This window comes from Amyelois transitella, chromosome 2 (assembly GCF_032362555.1).
Source record: "Amyelois transitella isolate CPQ chromosome 2, ilAmyTran1.1, whole genome shotgun sequence".
NCBI lineage: Eukaryota > Metazoa > Arthropoda > Insecta > Lepidoptera > Pyralidae > Amyelois > Amyelois transitella.
The window spans coordinates 393,536-405,953 of record NC_083505.1 but is presented as its reverse complement, the minus strand read 5'-3'; the positions used below and the strand labels follow the sequence as shown (position 1 = coordinate 405,953).

The 12,418-nt window shown below is 36.3% G+C and overlaps 1 protein-coding gene across 1 annotated transcript in view; it reads left to right on the top strand.

The window, feature by feature from the left end:
- The first annotated feature begins 3,819 nt into the window (after positions 1 to 3,819).
- LOC106134120 (neuroligin-1) overlaps positions 3,820 to 12,418 on the top strand; it is a 104,040-nt gene continuing 95,441 nt past the window's right edge. The window contains exon 1 of the mRNA XM_060946594.1: positions 3,820 to 3,954. The gene's annotated coding sequence lies outside the window, so the exon portion shown is untranslated. The remainder of the gene's footprint in view (positions 3,955 to 12,418) is intronic.

Below are 12,418 nucleotides of genomic sequence, written 5' to 3'. Positions count from 1 at the left end.
CTGGCCGAACGAACTCTGGTCTTAGATGTTCATCAATATCAGTATTTATCATAGTAGTTTTTAGTGCCGTGTGGGGAACCACAAAATAGAACCACTCCATCTCTTTCCCATGGATATCGTAAAAGGCGACTAAGGGATAGGCTTACAAACGTGGGATTCTTTTTTTAGGCGATGGGCTAGCAAACTATCACTATTTGAATCTCAATTATATCATTAAGCCAAATAGCTGAACGTGGCCATTCAGTCTTTTCAAGACTGTTGGCTCTGTCTACCCCGCAAGGGATATAGACGTGACCATATGTATGTATGTATGTATTATATAAAAAATATCTCGTCTGCTTACGTCCCGCTAAACACGCTCGTGGCGGCGAAGCATCCCCGAATGGGAGCACTCGAGTGGATTGCCAGAGTTTTGGAGACAGCCGCTCAAAGACGAACCGACTTCGTGGCTGAAAGACGCTTTCAATAGCTCGACGTAGCTAATTAGTGATGCCTTTTATTGTAGTTTTATTTTTAAGTTACATTTTTAAAAGATTGTCATAGTTCTTGCCAGATAGGTAAGGCGGGAGTGACTTTTTCTATTTTCTATGATCAATACATTTTTTTCATTACATACAATTCATATCAATCAAATTTCAATTCATATCATCAAATTTGACGGCCTCTGTGGCGCAGCGGTAGTATGCATGTCTGTGACACCGAAGGTCCCAGGTTCGAATCCCGGCCAGGGCATGATGAGAAAAGAACTTTTTCTGATTGGCCTGGGTCTTGGATGTTTATCTATCTAAGTATTTATTTTAAAATATAGTATCGTTAAGTTAGTATCTCGTAACATAAGTTTCGAACTTACTTCGAGGCTAATTCAATCTGTGTAATTTGTCCCATATATATTTATTTACATCAATCCTCTGATACAAGAAGGTCGTCTGTCAAAGTCGCCTGTTTACAGTGTTAAAGCTTTGACGGCGCGCCTGTTTACAGTGTTAAAGCTTTGACGGCGGGAATTTATGATGGTAAAAGTAAAACATCACTGGCTTGAATATAACACTGAAATATAACTAATTAAGCCAGTTTGATAATACAATTAAGGTCAATAATTAGGGTTTGAACTACAATGAACTGATATATGAAATACATATGTATATAAATAATACGCTTTTTTTAACAATATCTGACTTAACATCTTATTTTGGTTTTTCTTTTTTTCTTAGTGGCCAGTTTCAATGATAAATAGTATGAACACAGTACAACTACACAATTGATAACATTAAAAAATAATCCAGTATTTGACTCACTTTTATGATCCACAAGAAAAAATATCCGGCACTCTATGTTGTCTATAGAATATTTACTGAGAATTCCCTTCACTAATTAGGCAGATTTAGGCATTCCTTAAGCGATGTAACGCTCCGAAATACATTAATTATGCAAATATAGAATTGAATTTCTCTGTTCATAAAATCAGTTGAAAGTTACCTAATTTGTGGAGCGAAGCGAATATCTACGAGAAAAAGACGTGGAATCATAATTAGTTAAATAAACAATGGAACAGGGAAGAAATCAAGTTTCCCCGAATTTATGTTTTGAATATGAGAACGGAAAAAGGTTTCCCTGAATTGAGTGGGACTCGGCGGAATTATAAGAAGTTTGGGAACTTTTGATCATTTGATACTTAGGGTCGGATTTTCTTTACAAAGCCAGCGGAGAATCGTAAAGCCCGATACTGGACAAAGGGAACTGTCTCCATTTTACGCGTTTGTGGAAAACTCGTATTAGAGTGATAATTTTTGGTGACATTTGTGGCTTTTGACTTCATTCTACTTACACTGTAAAGAATCAATGGTATGCTTTTCGAAAACAAAATTCAAGATTACCTTTTATAAGCTATTACAAGCTGTTTTTACAGCCGTGTGGTTTTCGGCACTTTAGAATGGAACCATTCCATATCTTTTCCATGGATGTTGTAAAAGAAGTCTAAGGGATAGGCTATAAACTTGGAATTCTTCTTGTAGGCGATGGGCTACAACCTGTCACTATTTGAAACTTAATTCCATCATAAAGCCATATAGCTGAACGTGGACTTTCAGTTTTTTTCAAGACTGTTGGCTCTGTCTACCCTGCAAAGTATATAGACGTGATTATATGTTTGCATGTTTTTACAGTTGAGTAAATAAAAAGGAGGTAATTTATCAATTAACCTGACCTTCAAGCTGAAAATTACAAGAAAAACTTTTGCTTATTACTTATAAGATGGTTTTACAGTTACCTAAGTTAAAATGGTTTATTTTTTGTCAATTATTGTTTTAAAATTATTTAAGCAATAAACTTAACAAAATAATTATAGTTTTATTTCGTTATTAAACAACTTATTTCTTCGCTTTCAGATTCGAAAAAGTTAGGAAACAATAAATTGGTATCTACTGTAAATATTGGTATCTACTATTTGAATCTCAATTCTAATAGCAAAGCCAAATAGCTGAACGTGGCCTATCAGTCTTTACAAGACTGTTGGCTCTGTCTACCCCACAAGGGATATAGACGTGATTATATGTATGTACTAAAAATATTCACAATAATTTTCAGCAGTCGGCACCTTTCCTTTGTATACGAGAAACGATTATTTGCATAATGAAGCATCTAGAGTTACCCGTGGGGTCGCCGGTCCACAAAGGAGGGTAATGTGATCGCTCGCCTTCACTCCACTCCGCGCCAATAAGGCCAGTGGACAGATGAAATTTAATAAAAATGGCTGCAAATTGATATTGGACCTATTGTGGCAACAGCTCTTTCATTTCTTTGTTGAAGGTGCATTAGTGGCTCTTCCAGTTTGAACATAAAAGGTATCTTTAAAATTATAAGACAGATCCAGTATAGATTTTTCGTAGATGTATCTTGAATCTTTATTTCTGAAGTTATTTTTAAAAATCTTTAGATTTCTACATACATACATATAATCACGTTTATATTCCTTGTGGGGTAGACAGTCAATTGCATCATAAAGCAATATAGCTGAACGTGGCCTTTCAATCTTTTCAAGACTGTTGGCTCTGTCTACCCCGCAAGGGATATAGACGTGACCATATGTATACATGTATAGGAAAGAGATGTAATGTGCATCTTTTATGATCCATAAGTAAATAAAACTTACAAAGGAAAGTGAACTTTATGAATATATGTAACAAGTGCTCGAGAAACTCACGATATTGAAACAACACTCAGAATCAGTTTGACTGAGTTCTTAACGTGACAACAGCTGTCGCCAACACGTCGATACTTTTGGGAATTTGATCGGCTTTTACGACAGTTTTACGAGATATATTATGTGCTATTGGAAATGAGGTATTGTATGTTGTTCTGCTTGTCGAATTAAAAAGTTTTCATTGAGTGAAGTGAGATTAAGATAAAAGAAGTGAAATTAGATAGCTGGCCATCACTTAAAAGAAGAAAGTTTGTTAGTTTTTGTAGTTATGAACAGAGGAAAGAAAAACCATTTTCGAAGCTGGTTATGAAACATTACAAAAACGACAAAACGTCTGATTATCAAGCAAGAAACAAAATCCATGTTCGTATCTGGTTACCAAATATCAACTACGAACTTGTATTAAAGGGATATCCCTTGATTCGTATTATAGTCAGAAATTAAAAAAAAATCTAAGTTTAAATATGGAACGCATAAAATATATAGTGTAATATTTAAACCGGTGAGCCCGAGCTTGGGCAGGGCGACGGCGCAGCTGAAATTCAGCGCGGCCTGAACAGCTAGTCGCGCGGCACCGGCCGCATCGTTCGCACGTATCCTGCCTCTTTGTCCGTTAGTCCCGCAGACTTCGACCTCGACTAGAGTCGACATCTCAACGCGAAGAAAGTGACGTGAACCGTGTAGTGATTGTGAATTAAAATGTTAGTGTGAACAGTGAATAATATATCAAGGCTACGGAGCCCGCACCGCTAGAGGTAACCTTAAAGTTTAATCTAGCATTAGACGGTCTAGTTAACGAGTTGTAAGACGGTTAATGTTTAATAAGAGTTAGCCGAATAGGGGTGAAATCTGTGCTGGGTTAAATTCTGAAACTGGCGGAGATATGTTCTCGTTTTCAGTGGTCTACCTCTTTTTGCTTGAGGATATAATGGGGAACTATTCGGACTGTCCGCGTTTACTTTTATTGCATTTTTTTTTGTGGTAATAGGTATTTATGCACTTTTATTTTTTACACTATATAGAGGTCACTCTGCTCTGAGTTATGCTGTAATAAACTCTATGAAAAATGTTTTATCTCTGTGCATGAGATTTGAAGAGATGAGAAATCGTGCGACATAGTTTATAACTTTGCATTTCCGTAGATTAATTAAGCGTAATTATTCCGACTAGATTTTTAGAAGATTTTGCAATCAAGATCACACATAATTCTGAAATATGAAGCGATTCAGATTTTATTATGTGTAGCATTTTCTGATAATATATAATTATATGGGAACAAAGTCTCTAACAAAAACTGGTGACAAAAGTCTCTAGTTACCATTTCTTGTTTTTTTCTCCATAATCCTCTGGGCGTTTGTCCTGATTACATCTCAAGGAAGGGTCAGCCTTTGAGACATTTTGCGAAAGCAACATTTTACGATCAGGGGACATTTTGCGAAAGAGACCTTTTGCGCATGAGCCCTTTAAACATAATTCAGGAGTAAAATGGTTAGTTTGGAAGAGAAATAACCCAATGACCATGTTAATATGGACACATATTCCAGGACCTAATTGTTATACTAGTTAAGATTGCTTATAAAAATAGATGTTGAGATTCTATCCTATAATAGATTATGGTCCCTTAAAAAAAGTAATAATTTTTATTACGGTTAATATAAGAAATAAAACCACCAAAATTACCTCCAAAAACGAGAAAGCCATTTATCACGGTCAAATTTAAATGAAGTAATTGAAAGCCAGCCTCCGAGCGCCCGCTGATTTTCAATCCAACTCCCGACCGATGACAAAAACTCCCCGAACTGAAATATATCCAACTTTTATTTTATTAAATATCACTGATTCCATTCGGTCGCCATTTTATTCTATCAATCAATCAATTAACAGTTTTAAGCACGCCGCGTGATTCCCATTTTATTGAAAAGAACCACTCCGTCATCTGTCACGTGGATGTAGTGAACTGGGACTAATACTAATGGAATGGTTCATTTTGTGCAGCTTTTACCATGATCCATGTGGGTTAGGTTCCCCTGCGAAGGTTGCGGAGATCAGGCAGGAGCCGCTTTATGTAAAACCTGACTTACCCAATACAGGATAATGGTCAAAAGATGTAACCGGGACTCCCCTCCAGAGAAGTTAAGATATATGCGACGAACGCCAGGAGGACGCTATCAATTAACCATTTTTGTTTGACGGCATTTGTGTGACATCAGAGGTTCCGGATTCGAATACCGGCCAGGGCATGAAGAGAATAGAACTTTTTCTGATTGGCCTGTATCTTGGATGTTTATCTATATAAGTATTTATTGTAAAATATAGTATCGTTGAGTTAGTATCTCGTAACACAACTCTCGCACTTACTTCGGGGCTAATTCAATCTGTGTAATTTGTCCCGTATATATTTATTTATTTGTAAAACCTGGCTATGTTAGTCTGTCTGCTTTCTGAATTTTGTTCCCTTTGATTAGATCGATCGTTGCGTTTTTTTTCCTGGAGAGAACTCAAAGCTCTTTGTTTTAAATAGATGTGATTGCGTTTGACTTCAATCTGCCTGGTGGTAAGCACGATGAGATGCCTATTCACTCTTGCCTTGAAAATCATCAAGTTGTATCTATCGGGCAAGAGAGGGAAAGGAGGGAATTCATTAATAGACATGACCACAATTCAAGATTGGGCAGGGTGCGTTATTACAAATATGGACCATCTGCTGTGATCTCATTAGCCTCAGATAGGGTGCAGTTTGTTTGATACTTAACGCTTAGTAAGCGATAAGTACATTTTAAACAATAGAGATTAATTAATGATAAAGTGTATCCAATTTCAAGATATAAAGAAACTGATACTAATTAATTTGACACAGCGTAGATTATGGTAATAATTAATTATGTTCATGTCGTGGATACATATTCAGATTTGCAAGTTCCTCTAAACATTATTGTAACGCCTTTATTGTGTGGTCTTCGGTATTTGAGAATAGAACCATATCATGTCTTTCCCATGGATGTCGTAAAAAGCGACCGAGGGATAGGCCTATTAACTTTGGATTTTTTTTTGATGATGGGTCAGCAACATGTCACTTTTTGATTTCAATTCTATCATTTATACGTGCATTTTTAGTATTTTCGAGAGGGCTGGCTCTGTCGACCCCTTAAGATATAAAGTCGTGTTCTCATTTAAGATTCGAATCACTATTTACCACGAGCTCTTAAACGAAATGACGTTCATAATTATCGCAACATTTTACACTAATTGCATCCTCCTTCTGCACTCGACCCGAGGTCATAACGATGTGGAGATTCCATTGTCGCAAGATCCATAGACCCACTTTGCAACGGGGGTGCCTTTAATTAAAGTAGGTCAAAGGATACTTCAAGCTCTTGGAATTTCGTTGTCATATTTTATTTCCGTCAGATTTTCATCGAAATCGACTCATGCGTATGATGGATTTAAAATTGACTAAAATGCGGCACCAATAGAAAAAATAATAGGACTTCTCCATCTCTTTCCCATGGATGTCGAAAAAGGTGACTAAAGGATTTTGGCTTATAAACTTGGGATTCCTCTTTTAGGCGATGAGCTAGCAACCTGTCACTATTTTAATCTCTATGATAAAGCCAAACAGCTGAACGTGGCTTCCAGCTGTTTGGCGTAAGTGATTTTATATAAGCAACTTTAGTACTCCGAGCTCCATAATACGTTACTAGAATCAAGTCATCCATGAAAGCCAATTCTAAACAGTCCGTTCGAATTTGTGAGCTCATTATAAAGCGCGCTATTAGCGTTGTTTATCGACACACGGCCGGCTGTTTCGGCTAATGACGTGAATGTGTGGTCACTGGACCGGGAGCTCCATGTTCATGGTGAAGATTGGTCTTTGTTGTGGTTTTAATTAGCTAACTATTTGAATTTCTCATTTGTTTGTACCAGGCATGTCAAGGGTTAAATGTATATTTTAAAAGCTAATGATTGTAAAACTTGGTCATACAAATATATAAAATAGCGGCCCGCCCCGGCTTCGCACGGGTGGACATATTTTTCTACCTGAAAACTAATTTATTTCAAAACAAATTTATGCCTATGTCACTTTTGAAGGTCTATTCTATATCTGTGCCAAATTTTATCAAAATCGGACCAGTAGTTTTTGAGTTTATTCCACACAAACATACAAAAATACAAATCTTTCCTCTTTATTATTAGTGTGGAAGTGTGGATAAAATAAAAAAAATAAAATAATGTTACCAGTTAGGTTTCGCAAATTATTGTAGACGAGACAAGAGTCTTTATTGTATCCATATCAGAATAGGTATGTCACTAAAATTTTACATACATACCATCACGCCTGCCTCCCATTGGGGTAGGCAGAGACTATGGATTTACATTTGCTACGGTCCTTATAAATTCTCTCGCTTCCTCCGAGCTCATTATTTTTGTCACTCGACGATTACGGGTACTCTAACGTCTCCCTTATTTAAGACATTCGTTTGGTTCTTAAAAGATCAGCTCTGCCTTATAAAGTCTTTTTATCAAATCTCTCCTCATAAATTCTACAAAAACTTGTTTGTTGATGGCTGGATATGATCAAGTCATTAAAAATAAAAAAGAATATGCCACTATTTAAATCTCAATTCTGTTATTCAGCAGGTAAAAGTTATCTCTGTTCGAGACTACTGGAAGATATATAGTGTACTAGAGGCCGCCCGCGACTTCGTCCGCATGGAAACCCTATCAATCCCGCGGGAACTCTGGGATAAAAAGTAGCCTACGTGTTATTCTGGGTCTTCAGCTACCTACATACCAAATTTCATGGTAATCGGTTCAGTAGTTTTTGCGTGAAAGAGTCACAAACATCCATACAAACTTTCGCCTTTATAATAGTAGTAGGATGTAAAATCAAGCCCAAGTTCGATTGGACCAATTTCTTGGTTGCTCAAGGGTATCTGTAACCTTCATAAATAGCGGTGTAAACAAGAAGGTCGGCATATTTCACGGTAATCTGTCCGGAGGGCAGCCGGCGTAAACAAACAGACAGTCTGAACATTTGTCACACAATTTGGCCCAAAGTTCCGTTATCTCCGCGCCAACGCCTGACGAGTTCAAGCTGCTCAAAGTTACTCCTCGTCATCGAGTTCACTCTCGTCATTATCGGCTCTGGTTAGGTGAATAGCTTTGTCAATGTCATCATTAAATATTTATGTTTTTTTCAAGACTTGGCTAATCCGTGAGGTATAAAGATGTACATAATTATATTATCTTTATCTAAAGTAATATTATAAAGCTGAAGAGTTTATTCGTTTTTTTGAACGCGCTCATCTCAGGAACTACGGGATCGAATTGAAAAATTTTTTCTGTGTTGAATAGATCATTTATCGAGGAATGCTTTAGGCTATACAATATCACGCTGCAACTTTTAGGAGCAAAGAAGTGATGGAGAATGTGAAAAAGAAACGGGGAATATTATTCATCCTTGAGGGCTTCAATGATGCCCAAAATAACTATTCCACGCGGACGAAGTCGCGGGCACAGCTAGTGCTAGTGTATACTTTTTGGATTTATTTATTTATTATTATTATATTATTATACTTACTACAAGCTCATTATATCCCTACTGACTTGTTACCTCTATGCTTAATAGAATAAATAGGTATCTCTTGGATAGGCATGTAGCAACTTAATCTTCATCGTCACTTATCATTAGGTGAGACGGAAGACAAATGTCTAATCCAATCTTGAATTTAAAAAAACCTAGATTATGGTAAGCCGCTTATGAACATTTACTCTTCATCTGTTTAATATTAAATTAAAAAATCAAAAATTTATTTCTTTGGCTTCTAATAACGGGTATACAACGTTAATTAATTTATGGTTTCTACACTGTAATTGATATAACAATGCTTACCAACATAAGTATGAAACGAACGTGTAACATAACCCTTCCTTTGCAAATAGCGTATTACCCTAAACATAGGGTCGGCTGGTTGCAATATGGTTAATGGGGGTAAATGATCCGCTATAATGGGCACCCCCTGATACATAACTTATTGTTTTGTAAGTAGAATATCTGACTTGATTATGGGCTAAAGAAACCCAAGTATTATTGTAGTTATTGGATAGTTTGTGAAAAGATTGTTGTATGTAGCAAAAAAGTGCAGGGATCGTGGCTTGTGGAAAACGGTAGGCACTCCTTACCTCTTCGGGAAAGAGGTGAGATCATTATGTATTTTGTTCATATGTTTTTGATTAAAAATATGTTAATACTAAGTTGTATTGATACATACTTTTACTTGAATTACAATAAGAAGTGAAAACTATGTAAGTAATTAAATACATTTCTTTCTAGAATTAAGACCTTTAGAGAGTATCAATCTTGACATTAGTTAACTAAAGGATAAAATTTCTAAGAACTATAATGTATCCATCAAGAATTGAATTAAATACGTGCCATATCTATAAGCTTTTTAAATATTTTGTAAGTGACATTTCGTGGAATATTATTCAATTATTCAATTCGATTATATTCACACACGAACGAAACATAATATCAACTAAACACATACCTACTTCGGTCCTTATAAAACTCGATAACACAAGAAACATTTCTCAAAATGTTAGCGGGATAAGGACGAAGTTTTCGAATACACCGGCTGACGGGGCGGAATTGGTGAACGAAACGTACACAGTATTCCACTCAATTTTACAAGCTATGCCACCCCTTACTATGAATAACAACATCTTTCGTACGCACCTGTGTGCTTGGTAGGTTAAGATTTTGTAATTCAATTGAGCTATCTTTGTTGTCAGGTGGTCTAATGGCCTGTACGAATGGATTTATTTGTTTAATTTTTAACGGCCTCTGTGGCGCAGCGGTAATACGCTTGTCTGTAACACCGGAGGTCCCGGGTTCGAATCCTGGTCAGGGCATGATAAGAAACGAACTTTCTCTGATTGGTCTTGGATGTTTATCTATCTAAGTATTTATTATAAAATATAGTATCGTTGAGTTAGTATCTCGTAACACAAGTTTCGAACTTACTTCGAGGCTTACTCAATCTGTGTGATTTGTCCCGCATATATTTATTAATTTTCAGGCCGATGTTTAAGGCCTGATTCCAAACAAGATGAGGTCTACATTGCGGTACATTTCAGGTAAAATATTGAGGGCACACCATTGCTTTGTAAGGCCCTAAATTATTTGTAGTTGGTTCCTAAACTCTCGTAATCTTGTGAGGTGGGATTTTTCTAGGAAACTTTTTTACTACCGTTTCAGCGTTGATAGATTATTATATTTTTTCATATCTCATTCTTCTTCTTCTTCAAAGTTAAATATAGTAACAGCTCTAAAGACGATTTAAAAAATCTTGAACACAGGATCGCGCTTGCTTTAAATTAATTATGTCGCGTTTACGCACGCAGCCCCAGTAAGGATCAATTATTAATTAGTAGTTCGCTAAGTGCTGCTAACTTGATACTGAAATTGTGGTGGGGGAATGTGTTGAGTAGTATACAAGTTAGATGGTGAGATAACGAAGTTGTGTAACTTCCAACGTATTCCTTAAAATTTGATTTTAACAGAATAACAAATGTATGATGGGCCGTTAAATATCTCTTTATAGTACTCATATCAAAGAAAGTATGTATAATGTTTATTAGCGAGATATCTCGTTTTCGTGGGTATTCTAGTTTTATTTTATACATATTACATACATAGATATACTCACGTCTATATCCCTTGCGAGGTAGATAGAACCAAAAGTCTTGAAAAGACTTAAAGGCCGCGTTCAGCTGCGCTCTAAAACAAAATTAGGTATTAAATAAGTGGATATTGTTTCCAAATTACAGTCATATAAGGTATTATGATTCTAAAGTGTGCACTAACTTCAAAACTCTAGTCTCCAGGTGAAAATCATAACACTTTATTATTCTGTTTGACTTTGTCAGTGAGCTTTGTGGGCTATCGTTTTATTTTATAACCCATCACAGCATCACACGGGTTTTAAGGCATCTGCAAAAAAAACTTTCTAAATGGTAAACGGTTTTTAAGATTTACAAGTAATATAAAAAGTATTTTGGAATACTCTTTTGGTTATTAAGCGGCTACATTTACCACACATATACAATTGAAACTTTAAGTCACGACACGAGTCTTTGTTAATTTATGTTTATTTTTTTGTTACGTGCGCAAATTGACCTGCACTAGCACCTAGGTCATAACTGAAAATTTTTTGCAGCGTTTTGCTCTACAGCAATAAATTCGTTGAGTTGTGACCTTTTTGTATTGCTGCAACTCACACCCTATTAATTTGTATTTCATATGAAATTGTAAATTGTATGTAGCAAATCAAATAAATGAATTTTCTATCTATCTATCTAATTAACGGATATACGTAAACAGACACATCTATTTGTTTGTTTGTATCTTGTTATCTTTCCACATGTCACGGTCGCTGCATGCTGTTGATGTAGTCTCTGTCTACCCCCCGGGAGAGAAAAGTGCCCATATGTATGTAGTCAATATACAAGCGATCTGTATATGCAAAGGATTCCTTTGAGATAACAAATGTAATATAACGTTTGCCGGAATCAAATTTGGGAGCATTCAGGATACAATCGCGAGCGTGTGTTCCCTCCTGAGGGAGCGATCGGGAACGCTAGTTCTCAGTAAAAGAATTCCAAAGAAATTGCCAAGTTATTGGCAAACGCGAGGTTACAGGGTCACGTGATCGATGCGATGCGCTCTGGGACACATCGTTTTATCTATAAGCACTCTAAATAGAGTTCAATCACTCCTTTTTATTACCTACATACATACATATGGTCACGTCTATATCCCTTGTGGGCTAGACAGAGGCAACAGTCTTGAAAAGACTGAATGGCCACGTTCAGATATTTTCTTAATGATAGAATTGAGATTCAAATAGTGATAGGTTGCTAGCCCATCGCCTAAAAAAGAATCCCAAGTTTGTAAGCCTGTCCCTTAGTCGCCTTTAACGACATCCATGGGAAAGAGATGGAGTGGTCCTATTCTTTTTTGTATTGGTGTCGGGAACCACACGGCACATTATCACATCTTTTTTATCATATGCAAGAAATAAAAATTACAGCCTACTACTAACTTCACTTTTGTATATGATGAGATTACTGCTTATATGCAGTAATACACATATACTCGTAATAATTGTAAACATATGTCTAAACAGGGTCGGATGCTATTTCTTCTTGTCTACA